Genomic DNA, 13339 nt, shown 5'->3' with positions numbered 1-13339 from the left:
ATTTCTGTAACTGGTCATATGGCTGTAATTGATACTTTTAACTACCTTCTTCTACTCCGTATTTTCTATTTCCTCTGTCTTTGGCAAGCACCTTGGTGGATCTTGATTCTTTATCTGGAAGAGCAAAACACACCCACATTCTGGAAAGATCTGGGCCAATTGTCATCCTGTCTCTATTGGATTATTGCAGTTTCCCATTCACCTTAATAAGAAAATATGTAACACTAAAAGATGCCTGAAGAGATCTCCTGCATGCCAGCCATACTCTTCCTTACCTCCATTATGGAGTAATAATCCAATTTCCCCTTTGTAATCACTCCAATGAACATTATAATTCCCTTTGCAGCCTGTTGATTCAGAGGCATGAGGAACCAGGGGAAAATTTTAACTTCCAGGTCAATAAAAGCATTGTTGTGCCTCCTGATAGAAGCATTGACCCTCTGTAACTAAGACTACTAGACTAGCAGTGCATAAGCTGTGGGGCAGGAAGCAAAAATTTAGCTTGTGGGTCACTAGGGGTAATGGTGAGTAGTACCATTTCCATTTACACCCCTTGATTCCTGGATCCCATAAATCCTAGCTATGAGAGATACAATACTACATATTAGATACTGATTCAGAGGATATAAAGCCTTCTATAGAAACTTGCCTTAGTCCTACAAGGCATTGCAATCTAGCTGGCACTGCAACCGAACCTGTAAAGACCCACCCATAATTCTTTCAAACCAGCTTCTTCATGATTGTTCTGGACATGGTAATGCCAGTGAATCTCATAAACATGAGCCCATTCCTTCCTATATTTCTTTGGCTATGAAGTGAGTGTCAGAAGCAATACTGTGTGGCATAACATGAAGGTGGATAAAGCATTCTCCAAATCCACAGATGATAGTTTTGGCAGAAGCATTACAATCAGAGAAGGCAAATACACACTCAGAATAAGTTTCTATTTTAGTAAGGACAAAGTGCTGTCCCTTTCATGATGGAAGTGGTCCAATATAGCATTCTGCAAGCAGGTTGCTAGCTGACCATCTCGGGGAATGATACAATATCAAGGGATCAGTGTTGGTCTCTGGTGATGGCAGATTGGGCACGCAGCACTGGTCATAGCCAGGTCACCTTGGTGAGTGGAAGTATATTTGCTGAGATATGCAAAACTTCATCCTTGTCAACATGACCCCTTTCTTTTTGATCCCATTTTACAATGGCATGTGTGACTGGGGTAAAAGATTGATTGCTATCCACAGACTGGGTCATCCTATTTATTTAATTACTAAAGTCTTTCTCTGCTGAATTCTATAAAGAAAGCAAAAGGAGAAAGAAGCAAGGTGCAGAAACAGAAAGGCAGAATGGCAGAAAGACTCCTTGTCCAAGCTACTAGCTTTATTTATATCAATAGGTTACATTATGTCACTGCATCAGTGGTACATTATTGTTCATTGTGTCATTAGGTAGGTTACAGAGTTAGCAACATTATAGAGCTTATTCCTCAATTATATACTACAGTTGCAATGTGCAGTGTTAGGAGCTTTGTGTAGCTCTCAAGAAAGTTTATTGTTTAAAGTTACTGTTATATGGACAGGTTCAGGCCCAGTGAAACTTGAAGAAACATTGTGGTTGTCTAACAAGAGAATTCTTTTATTGCCAGGAGCTGAGTGCCTGAGATCAAGGTAAAGGCTGATAAGACTCTAGCATAGAGCCTCTTCATGCAAGGCATTGCCATAGCAGCTAGGCATTGCATATGTTTTAGTTATCTTACTAGTTCCTGGGAGAAACTACATAATATTCCAAGTGTAGAAAACAGGGTTCCTGTTACCCTCTGGGAGTTTGCTCACCAGAGGAACACTGACTTGTACATTTTCACAGCCAGAATCCCTACAGAAGTCACCTTTTGGTGAGCATTTAAATAGGACATAAATATCCTCTCATCCTTCACCCATTTGGAAGGTCTATTCACACACCTCTTTCCAAATACCTTTATCACCAATTTACAATCATGTAATTTCTAAGTCCCTGACCATCTAGCCAAACTGTGAATTGGTATATGATAATACTTGCAGTCTTTTTTCCTTCCAGTCAGTAGTATCCTTACAAGAACACATCAAGGAAAGAAAATTAGGCTAATATCCTTAATGAATATAGACAAAAAAAATCCTTATAAAATGTTTGCAAACCATATTCAATAAAATATTTAAAGGATCAAGTTGGTTTAATGCCAGGAATATAATAAAAAATTTAAAAGCAAGGGAAAAAATCACATGACTATTTCAATAGGTGCAGAAAAATTCTTTGAAAAGATTCAAATGACAAAAAATCCCCTAACAAGCAGGAGAGGGACTAGGGTTGTAGCTCATCAGTTGAGCACTCACCTAGCACACATGGGACATTGGGTTTGCTCCTCAGCATTACCAAAAAAAAAAAAAGAAAAGAAAAAGAACGAATGGAATAAAGATATTTTTTTAAATGTGGGTTTCTTAAAAAAGAAGAAAGAGGAGGAGGAAGAGGAAGAGAAGGAGAAGGAGGAGGAGGGGGGGAGATAGAAGGAACTAACCTCAATATAAAAAAGATTATATATGATAAACCCAAAACCAACATCATGCTGAATGGGGAAAAACTACAGATATTTCTTATAAAATCAGGAAAAAAAACAAGGTTATTTACTCTCACCACTTCTATTCAATATAGTACCCATGATTTTAGCCAAAGCAATTAAGCAAGAAAAATAAATAGAACTACAAGGGATACAAATATGAAAGGAAAAAGTCAAATTATCCCAATTTGCAGATGGTAGCATCCAAAACTTAGAAGACCCTGAAGACTGCACCAGAAGACTCCTAGCCCCAATAAACAAATTCTTCAAGGTTTTGAGATACAAAATTAACATATAAAAATCAAAATATTTCCATATACCTAAAGTGAACCCACTAAGAAAGAAATCAGGAAAACAATTCCATTCATAATTACTTACAAATAATAAATAAATAAAATGCCCAGGAATAAATCTAATCAAGGAGTTTGAAGACTTTTACAAGAAAAATTATAGTGATGAAAAAAAGAAATTAAAGAATATACTAGAAAATGGAAAGACCTTCCACATTCATGAATAAGCAGAAATGATGTTGTTAATAAGACCATGTAACCAAAAACAATCTACAGATTCAATGTACTCTCCATCAAAATACCAATGACATTCTTCACAGAATTGGAAAAAAAATCCTAAATTTATACAAAAGAACAAAAGATCCAGACTAACCAAAGCAATACTCAGCAAAAAGAGGACTGTGGAAGCACCATAATACCTAATTTCAATTATATTACAGAGCCATAGTAACAAAAACAGCATGGTACTGACAAAAAAAAAACAGACAATAAACCAATGGACTAGAATAGAAGACACAGAGACAAACCCACACTGTTACAGCAATATGATTCTTAACAAAGGTGCCAAAAACATATGTTGGAGAAAAGTCAGTATCTTTAATAAATGGTGCTGGAAAAACTGGATATCCACAAGTAGAAGAATAAAATTACGTTTCTTTTTCTCCACCTGTACCAAAGTCAACTCAAAACATATCAAAGATACAGAAACTTTGCAAATGCTGGAAGACAACACAAAGGAAACACTATAACATACAGTTAGAGGGAAAGACTTTCTCCATAAGACTTCTATAGCTCAGGAAATAATACCAAGAATTCCTAAATGGCATCAAATTTAAAAAGTTTCTGCACAGCAAAGAAAACAACTAATAGTGTGAAGAAAAAAACTACAAAGAAAAAAAAATATCTTCGTCAGATTATTTTCTGCCAGAGGATTAATATACAGGTATATAAAGAACTGCCAAAACTCCAACACCAAATCAATAATCAAATAACCCATTTAATAGATGGGTAAATTAATGAAACAGAAATAAACATATGAAAAAACAATTTAAAATAGGTAAATTGTACTTTATCAAAGTTAAAATTTTTATGTATTAAGGAACATTATTCATAAATTTAAAAAGATAATTTACATAATGGAAAACAATACTTGCAAATCATGTATCTGATAAGGGTTTTACCCTGATTAATTAGAGAATTTTTATAACCCCACATCATAAAGACAAACCAATTCATGAAGGGCAAAAGACCTTAAAAGTCACTTCTCCATAGGAACAGAAATAGCAATAAGTCCATAAACTGATGGTCAATGCCATTATTCATCAGGGAACAACAGACCAAATTGCAAAGGGTACCACTTCATATCCACTAAATCACCTACAATTAAAAAAAAAACAGAAAATAGGGAATGTAGGCTAAGATGTAAAGAGAGTGGAATCATCATATATTGATGGTGCAAGGGTGAAATGGTTCAGCTGCTATTGGAAATAGTTTGGCAGTTCTTCAATTCTACTGCTGGGTAGGTAACTAAAAATCTTAAAATCAAGGACTCAAACAAGTACATTTACATGTGTATTAGTAGCAGCACTCAAAGGTGTAAACAGCCCAAATGTTCTTCAGTAGATGAACTGATGAAAAAATTGTGCTATATTCATAAATGGTCTTTCTTTGACTATTAATAAAATTAAATAAATACTGATACTTGCTACAACATAGATGATCCTTGAAAATGCTATGCTCAGTGAAGAAAAAAAAGATCTGGAATATGGTATGATTCTATTTATGTGAAATTTCCTTAATAGCTAAATCCACAGAGACAGAACACAGGTAGGTTGCTGCTAGAGGCTGTGGCAGAATGAGAAGAAACTGCTGGTTATGTAAGGGATTTGGTCTTGAAATGATGGAAATAGCTGGGCATGGTGGTGCATGCCTATAATCCCAGCCTCGGGAGGTTGAGGAAGGCTGATCACAAGTTCAAGGTCAGCCTCAGTGTTTTAGCAATGTTCCAAGTAAATTATCAAGACCCTGTCTCAAAATAAAAATTAAAACTGGCTGGGAATGTCTCTCAGTGGTTAAACATTCCTGGGTTCAATCCCTGGTACCAAAAAAAAAAAAAAATAGGCAGGAAAAGAAATGATGGAAATATTTTGGAATAAGGTGTCGATGGTTTCATAATACTGTGACTGTAGCAGATGCTGCTGAATTGTTCATTTTAAAGTGGTAAATTTTAAGTTATGTGCATTTCAATTCAATAAAATACAAAGGGAGGGAGGGATAGTTGTTTATGAAGACAAAGGTCTTGCTCCAAACTCCTAGTGATTTTGTGCTGCAGCTCTCCTGTGTCTGTCAGGAGGTCCACACAGCATCCCTAAGGACCAAAAGCACTTCCAAGTATCACTGGATTTGATACATTGTAGAAATAAGTGGCAAACAGAGCCAGCCCTGCTACAGAACTTCTTTGGCCCTCGTTGGCGCGCGCTCTCTCTCTCTCTCTCTCTCTCTCTCTCTCTCTCTCTCTCTCTCTCTCTCTTTGTTTTTGGTAAAGGGTTCAAAACAGACACTCAAATATGCTATATGTGGCCTCCAGAATCCCAAATCCCCCATACAAAATAACTGGGTCTCTTTTTGTGGCCTTGGTAAAAAGTCTTCATTTGGAGAAAATAATACAACAGGCCTTGAATCACTACATCTCTAAAAATTTCACACTGTACACTATATTTTCACTGGATTTACCTTCTGCTTTCTGGCCTTTATGTATATGCCACAATATGGACTACAGTGATATTGTTGGTTATATAAAAGCAAGAAGACAAAACTCTGAATAAGCTTCAGCAACTATCTCAAAAACAAAGATTGTTTTTAAATGATGTCTGTAGATGGATGAATTCACTGCAGAAGTTCCATTTATATGATGAAACATCTTTTCATTTAGATCAAAAGACTGCTTTTCTACAGTAATTTCAGTTACACTTTACTTCAAACTTTCTTACGAGAATACAAGAAGTGAAAAAGAGTTGCTAGAAGTTGTCTTCAAAAGCAGAATGATTTTGCAAATAGTTAATTGAGACTCTTACAAGTATTTATCAGAGGCTTCAAACAGAAAAACATTTAAGTTAATCCCAATAATGAGTCAAGCTTTGCCCACTGAGAGAATCTAAATAGTGTTAGAAGTTCATTCTGTTGAAGATGGAATATTTATTGTTATTGTGAATGCAATTTTAAATTCAGCAAAATAATCCAATCATGATGATTATTTTTTGTGCGGTAAGTATACAAATAAAAATTTGAGTGAATCATAGCCTCATATTCTTTTAAATAATATATTTTTACTAAACTAATAGACCTATGGAACAAAATGTACTTAGAATTTTCAGTAGAACAAACATAATTCCTGAATACTTTTAAAAAAGCATCAATATTCTAACGATAGAGATAAAAACTGTAGTCAAAATACATTTCTGTTTAAATATACAGAGTAACAGAGCCACAGGATTAGTGTGACAAACATGTTGACTACGAACATTCAGCTTGGCAGCGTATGATTTTATTTTGTTGCTTAAAACCAGTAAAATTTTTAAATTAAGGCTTTCAGGAAGTACTTTGCAACTTAAATGTCCTGTGAGAGTATCGAACATTGTTTAAAAGAATCTTACAAATTTGGCATGCATACTGTTAAAAATCAACTATAAATCTTTAATCAGCATATTTAACAAAAGGAATATCCAAAAAAGATGAACTTTTGAGATTTTAGCAAATTGAGAATTTTGAAAGCAAAGCTTGCAAACAAGAAGACATTTAAATTTAATTCTGCAAAGCAAAAGTGAAACTGAGCAAATTAAACAAAAAGAATTCAATTAGTGTTCAAGGCTTAATTTTTAAATTCTATAATTACTCTTTCAAATATCTCAACTTGTGGATGGATATGTTAATAAAGAGCCTATTTTTATTTCAGAAAAAAATGACTTTCGGTAAAAGCAGAATGAAATTAAGGCGGCCTTTAGTTTTCTGATTTTGTAGCATCTACGTTTGGTAAAACAGTCAAAATAATTATAAATACAGATAATTTATTTGATGAGATTTTGGATTGTGAAAATATTTTTCAAGGAGAAGTACAATGGATTGAAGCGAAATAACAGTCATCTGAAAATATATGGTCTAAAATAGATATCAACTTTAATACAAAAAATAAAATTATGAATCATCTCCTTTTAGCAGTATTTTCTCTGAAATTATCAATTATCTCAGCACTTATAAAGAGTGGACTTTTTCATTTAGAAAAATTATGGTCTACAGAGAAAGATTCATTGAAAATGTCAACAAGTTGAAATGTATTACCCATAAAATACAACTTTAAAAAGTTTTCAGTCACTTCTATTTGAAATATAATTAATAAAACCATATTAAAAACTCAAATGTTCAGAAAGATGCCAGTGACACAGATAAGGCTACAAAATTGATGAGAACACATAAATGTGTGCCAAGAATAAATTACTTTATTTCATTTTTTAAAATTTCAGATAATATCAAGTTTGTTTTATTTTGCTTTAATGTACACAGAAAACATTCTGCTTAAGAATTATAAAATTACTTTTAAATGTCATTTTACATAACTACCAATAAAATAAATAAATAATAAAATAAAATAAATCTTGCTAATCAATATAGATGTATTTTTAAATGATATGATTTAAATTTAATAGGAGTACAGCTGTCTTAGCTTTACTCTCCTCAATTTCTAGCCTTCAGCTAGCAGTTAGATGGTAAATACATAGGTCACTGTGTTACCTCCAGGAGCAACTAAACAAATAAAGAAGCATACTGTGTGAGAAAGAATTGAACTTGGGAGTTTCATGAATGGATTCTGGTGCCATACCAGGTTTGTGGTCCTAGAATCACCACTCTCTAACTGCTGCTATATTGCTTCAACTTCCTCATCTGTTAAATAAAAACAATACTGGCTTCGCCATGACATTCAAATGAGTCAATGTATTGTAAAGCACAGTGTTTGGGATGGAGTAGGAGTAGGAATATAGTAAGTGTTGTCAATCTTACTTTTGCAATCTAAGTACAGTTGGTTTTTGAATCCAAAGGCAGTAAGTTTCAGGATCCCCAAAGACACTGAACTCTGCAGATACTCCAGCCTCATATAAAATGGCTTAGTATTTTCATATAATCTATAGGAAATCCTCCAGTACACTTTAAATCATCTCTCTAAATATGTATCATATCTTATACAAAATAAAAGTTGTTATAACAACAAGAAAAAAATTGTGTATGTTCAGGAAGGAGTGCTTTGTTTTCCAAATATTTTCAATATGTAGTTGATCAAATCCCAGAATGCAGAACCTACAGATCCAGAGGGTCCAGTACAATTACAAGATAACCACTTCACTGAAGTTCTCTGTTATCCACAATTTTCCTTTCATTTTCATTGATGTCCTTAAGTGCTTTGTTTTCAGCAATTGAGAGTTGTCCCTATCTTGCAGCTTAAATTTCACTAACTTCCTTCCCTTCCTTGAATCCTTAATCTATTTATTTTAACCTACTGAGTCTGATTCCTTGCATATTTCAGCCAGTCTTGGGGCAAACTAGCCTCAGTTTTCAGCTTCCCCTGATTGACTTGCCAAATTTGTGGTCAAACATAGCACATCAGTGGTAAGGGCATTTCTGAACACAATCTGCCAACAGATTAGGAGGTGACATAGATAAATCAAAATGTCCTGTTGGGATTTTCAAAGCCTCAAAGGGAAACTATGATGGGTTTCTCCTGCCTCTGATCCCTAAGGTGGAAAACAACAGATTTATGGATGGTGTCATCTCCAACAAGTCCCCCAGGTTACATCCTGTGGTACTTTGTTTGGTTTAAATCCAATCGCTGTACTAATTACTGAGATGGCTTCATGTGTGATTTATGCCAAAGATCATCTTTATGTAAATTTAGAAGGCTAGCAGAAAAGAAGCAAGAATGGCTTCCCGCCCAGGAATGCATTTACAAAGGAACAAAGCAGACAACAAGAGCAGGAAAATAACTGGCCAGAAGTTTTAAACAAATGCTACTCTTTAATAATATCTGCTGGCAAAACAAACATGGAATAGAATAACTGTGCTTGGATCTCAAAGAAAGATGAGCTAAGTGTTTTTTTAGCCAAATGACTAAATTAGAGAGCTTAAGATTTCCTGAATGCCAAGAAATGAAATTTCATCCATAAGCCAAGTCCTATGGGTTTCCAGGTAAAGGTAATAGAATCACAAATGGCACCTGATATTTTCAAGGTAATGTCCTAACCACAGAAGCAGGGATTTTTTTTTCTTCTAATTACAGAATTATAGGGAATCCAGCAACAAATTCTTTCTCCACTCTTCCTGTAAGTTCCTACCATGATTGTTTTATTTGTGTTTAAATCTGTTCTCCTGATGACTAATAATTGGCATCATTCTCCCCACTGTTCCTTATGTCATATCCTCATTTTCTACTGGTGGGAAGCCCCCAATCTAATCCTCCTATTACATGACATGCACTTTTCTCCCAACCCCAGACTTGGGCCAAAATAGTTCCAGCTTTGTTGTTTCCTAAATTTACGCATCCACTAAACTCTCTCCATGACATCAAGATGGGGAAGACCTCTTCTTCCATCCCCCAGAGCCCTCCTTGAACAAAAGGCTCTCAGGCCACAAGTAGGGCAGTCACCTACTCTAATCTAACCTAACCTACTCTAATCTGATCTAAAGTATCCTCATTAAACGAGACTAAAACTTGCCCCTTCCCTCTAATAATCAACCCTTGTCCTAGGTCTAAGTTCACAGGCATTATTTCCCTCTTGCTTTAACCACTCATCCAACAGAGAGTTCTTGATTATTCACCTATGCTATGCTCTGAGTTAGAGACTCAGATGCATGCAAAAGAAAGGCACTGTCCTTGTTGGTCTTAGTCTCCAAGGCTAATATAACAACAACAGCAAAATGGTATTACAAAATAGGTACTATTGGCTTAAAACACAAAAATTTGGGTCTCACAGTTCTGGAGGTCAGAAATTCAAAAGCAAGGCATCATCAAGGTTTGTTCCTTCTGAAAGTTCTAAGGGAGGATCTGGTCCATACCTCTCTCCTACCTTCTGGTTGTTCTTGGCAGTCCTTCTCTTCCCTTCACTTGGAAATGTTTTACTCCAATCTTTTCTTCCCTCAGCATATGGCTTTCTTCCCTATGTGTCCCCATGCTTTCAAGTGGCCTTCTTCAAATTACACTAGTCACTGAATTTAGGATCTACCCTAATATAGTATGATCTCATCTTACACCAAGACTCTATTTCCAAATAAGGCTACTTTGTGAAGTTCTGTGCAGACTAGTTGACTCAGTATATTTTTATTTGAAAACTCACAGCCTACTTGTGGATAAATAACTAAGGAATCAATCACCACCCTTTCTGATATGAACTTTGAGAAATATAAGCTAGGATGCTACAGAAACATAGAAGAGGAATAGCCAAGTATCTTGGGATTATGGAAAACTTCCACTGAGTCCTTGTGTTATTAAATGAAGGTGAAACAATAAATAGAAGTTATATAAGGCAAAATAATACAGAAGGCTTATCAGAAAATGGTAATGCCACAATAGTAATGGTAATGGTAATAGTAATGGTAATGCTACTGCTGAACAGAATCCAAATAAGCACCAATTCTTAAGATACTTGTATTTATTCAGGCTCATGGTAGGAAGGGAAAGAGAGAGAGGACGAAGTATTGCCATGAATAGCTTATAGAAAAAGAAGTGAACCTGAGAATAGAGTAGTGGAGGAGAGAACATCGCAAAATGATGGTCTGTTGTCTAAAAACATTGAAGGATTAGATGAGGCATTTAGATGGATCGAGGCATAGAACTTGATATTTAGAGAGTAGTAAAATCCAGAAGTTGGAAGATCTTAGATGTCATGTGGTTGGATATGAATTTCTTCATGTGATCTGTTGGGAAATAAGGACTTTGGGTAAAACATAAGACTAGAAAAAATACCCAAGTCACTTGAATTGTGATGAGTAACCAAACAAGTAGAAAGGATTTTATGTTTGGGCATCATGAGCTCCAATAACCACCATAATCGCAAGCTTTTAAAAGTATTTTCTGTGAGCCAGGTACTGATATATATGTTGACCTGATCTTCAAAAATTCTACATTGGAATCTCCTACTATTTTCCTCAATTTACAGATAAGCAATATAGAGACAGGTCAAATAGTTGTTCGGTAAGTGGCAGAGCAGCATTTTCATCTGGCCATTTAACTTCTGATACTGCACCCTCAACCACTGCCTCAAAATGACAGACTTACTTTATTTGAGTGCAAAGTTGGAAGAACTGAAGATTAAAGGAATGATGAAATCTCTTTCCTCTCTGGAAATTAGCATATGCAGAAAACCACCAGAAATCAGCATTAACAGGGCATGTGGAAACTTAGTTTTATCAAGTAAAGAACTTCGATGATGAAGATGTGCTAATTTAACATTTGGCAACACCTTATAGGCTACAGTGTCATAAGAAGTTTAATATGGTGAAGGTGGATTTTGGAAAAGGCAGAACTCTTAAAGAATATGGGATTAAGAGGTGTGCACTTAATGATATAATAAAAAAAAATTGCAAGGATATGAGTCAGTTTTACATTTTCACAAAAAGTCTGAATAGAGCTGTTTATCACCAGCATGGACAATAGACCAGTGATCAGATACTTATACCTTATGTCAAGTATTTTCCATAAGGTAGAATCTTTATCTTGCAGCTTCACTATTATATAGTTATAATCATATTAAAGTTAAGCTTGAATTCCCTTGGAGCTATAGGCACAATTTTTAAAAAGGTAAGACTACACTCCATTTCCAGGCTGTTTGCTGCTGGTCTTGTAACTCCTTGTTTTTGTCTTTGGCTGATAAGTTAAGGTTGGCCATGAAAACTACATAACAGGCTGGCAGATTGCTGAGGCTCATGCTTCCATTCAGAACCATGGCAACTCAGACTTTTTCCATTAAACAGGTTCAGGGAGCCATGTCTGATAGAAATTCAAATAAAAGAGACTCAAACAAGAGATATGACAGACTAGAAGGATTTCAGGTATTGATCACATCCTTGGACAAGTGGAGATTGGGTTTTCAACATCAGATACCACTGAATAAATTTATAATAATACTCTAAAATCAAAACTCCTGAAGTCTTTTTACATGCACATCTCAGATATGAACAGACATTCAAGGTCACCTAAGACTCAGACAAAAACACTGTTTTAGTCAGCTTTTTCACCAATGTGTCCAAATAACTGACAAGAATAATTTTAGAGGAGGAAAAGTTTATGTTGGAGCTCACAGTTTCAGAGTCTTAGTCCATAGATGGCCTACTCCATTCCTTGGGCCCCGAGGTGAGGCAGAACATCAGGGCAGAAGGGTGTAGCGGAGGAAAGCAGCTGAGAACATAGCAACAGGAAGAGAGAGAGAGAGAGCTCTTCTCCATAAGGCCAAAATATACACCCCCAAGGGACAATCCAATGACCCATTTTTTCTAGCCACATTCACCACCCAGTTAATTCCTGTCAGGGAATTAATGCATTGACTAGGTTGAGTCTCATAACCCAATCATTTCACCTCTAAACTTTCTTGCATTGTCTCACACATGAGTTTTTGGGGACTACATCATATCTATAACAAACACCATCTTTAAAGTATGCAGGCAACCATTTTGACAAGTATGGACGTGTACATAGATGTACATACACACACAAACACAAAAACACAAGAAAAGTGACTTATCTGCCCTTTAATCTATAGTTACCAGTTTCAAAATGGTGGACACTAACCACATGTAGAGATATATTTTTGTTTGTTTGTTGTACCAAGGATTGAACCCAGGGGCACTTAACTACTGAGCCACATCCCTAGTACTTTTTGGTTTTTTATTTTGAGACATGGCCTTGCTAACTTGCTGAGGTTGGTTGAATTTGTGATCCTCCTGTCTCAGCCTGCCAAGTCACTGAGATTACAGGTGTGCATGACCACATCCAGTGGCCCCATATGGATATTGAATACTTGAAATATGCTATTATGATGAAGAAACTGAATTTTTAAGACATCATTTCTTACAAGGCCAGAAAGAAGGTGGGAAGGGAAGAAGTCATCAAGTACCACTGTAAGTTTGTTAATTTAACCAGTTGAATTAGAGAGTATAAATTTGGTTTATCAGCTTTTTGTAAAAGATTTTGCATCTGTAGTTGTAAGATATTATTTGACCATTTTGTTGAAGTCTTTTGTTGTTTTTTTTTTCCATCAGGGGAATAGTACTCTCATAGATTGAGATTAGAAGTATTCCATCCTATTATGTTTTTGGAAAAGTTTGAAAAGAATTGGTGTTGATTCATCTTTAAATGTTTGGTAGAATTTTATCACAGAAGTCCTCTGCTCCTGAGCTTCCTGTGGGAAGTTTTAAAAATAGCTTA

The sequence above is a fragment of the Ictidomys tridecemlineatus genome, chromosome 1, assembly GCF_052094955.1.
Source record: "Ictidomys tridecemlineatus isolate mIctTri1 chromosome 1, mIctTri1.hap1, whole genome shotgun sequence".
In the NCBI taxonomy this organism is placed as follows: domain Eukaryota; kingdom Metazoa; phylum Chordata; class Mammalia; order Rodentia; family Sciuridae; genus Ictidomys; species Ictidomys tridecemlineatus.
The sequence above is the reverse complement of the archived record's forward strand: the minus strand, read 5'-3'. Positions refer to the sequence as shown.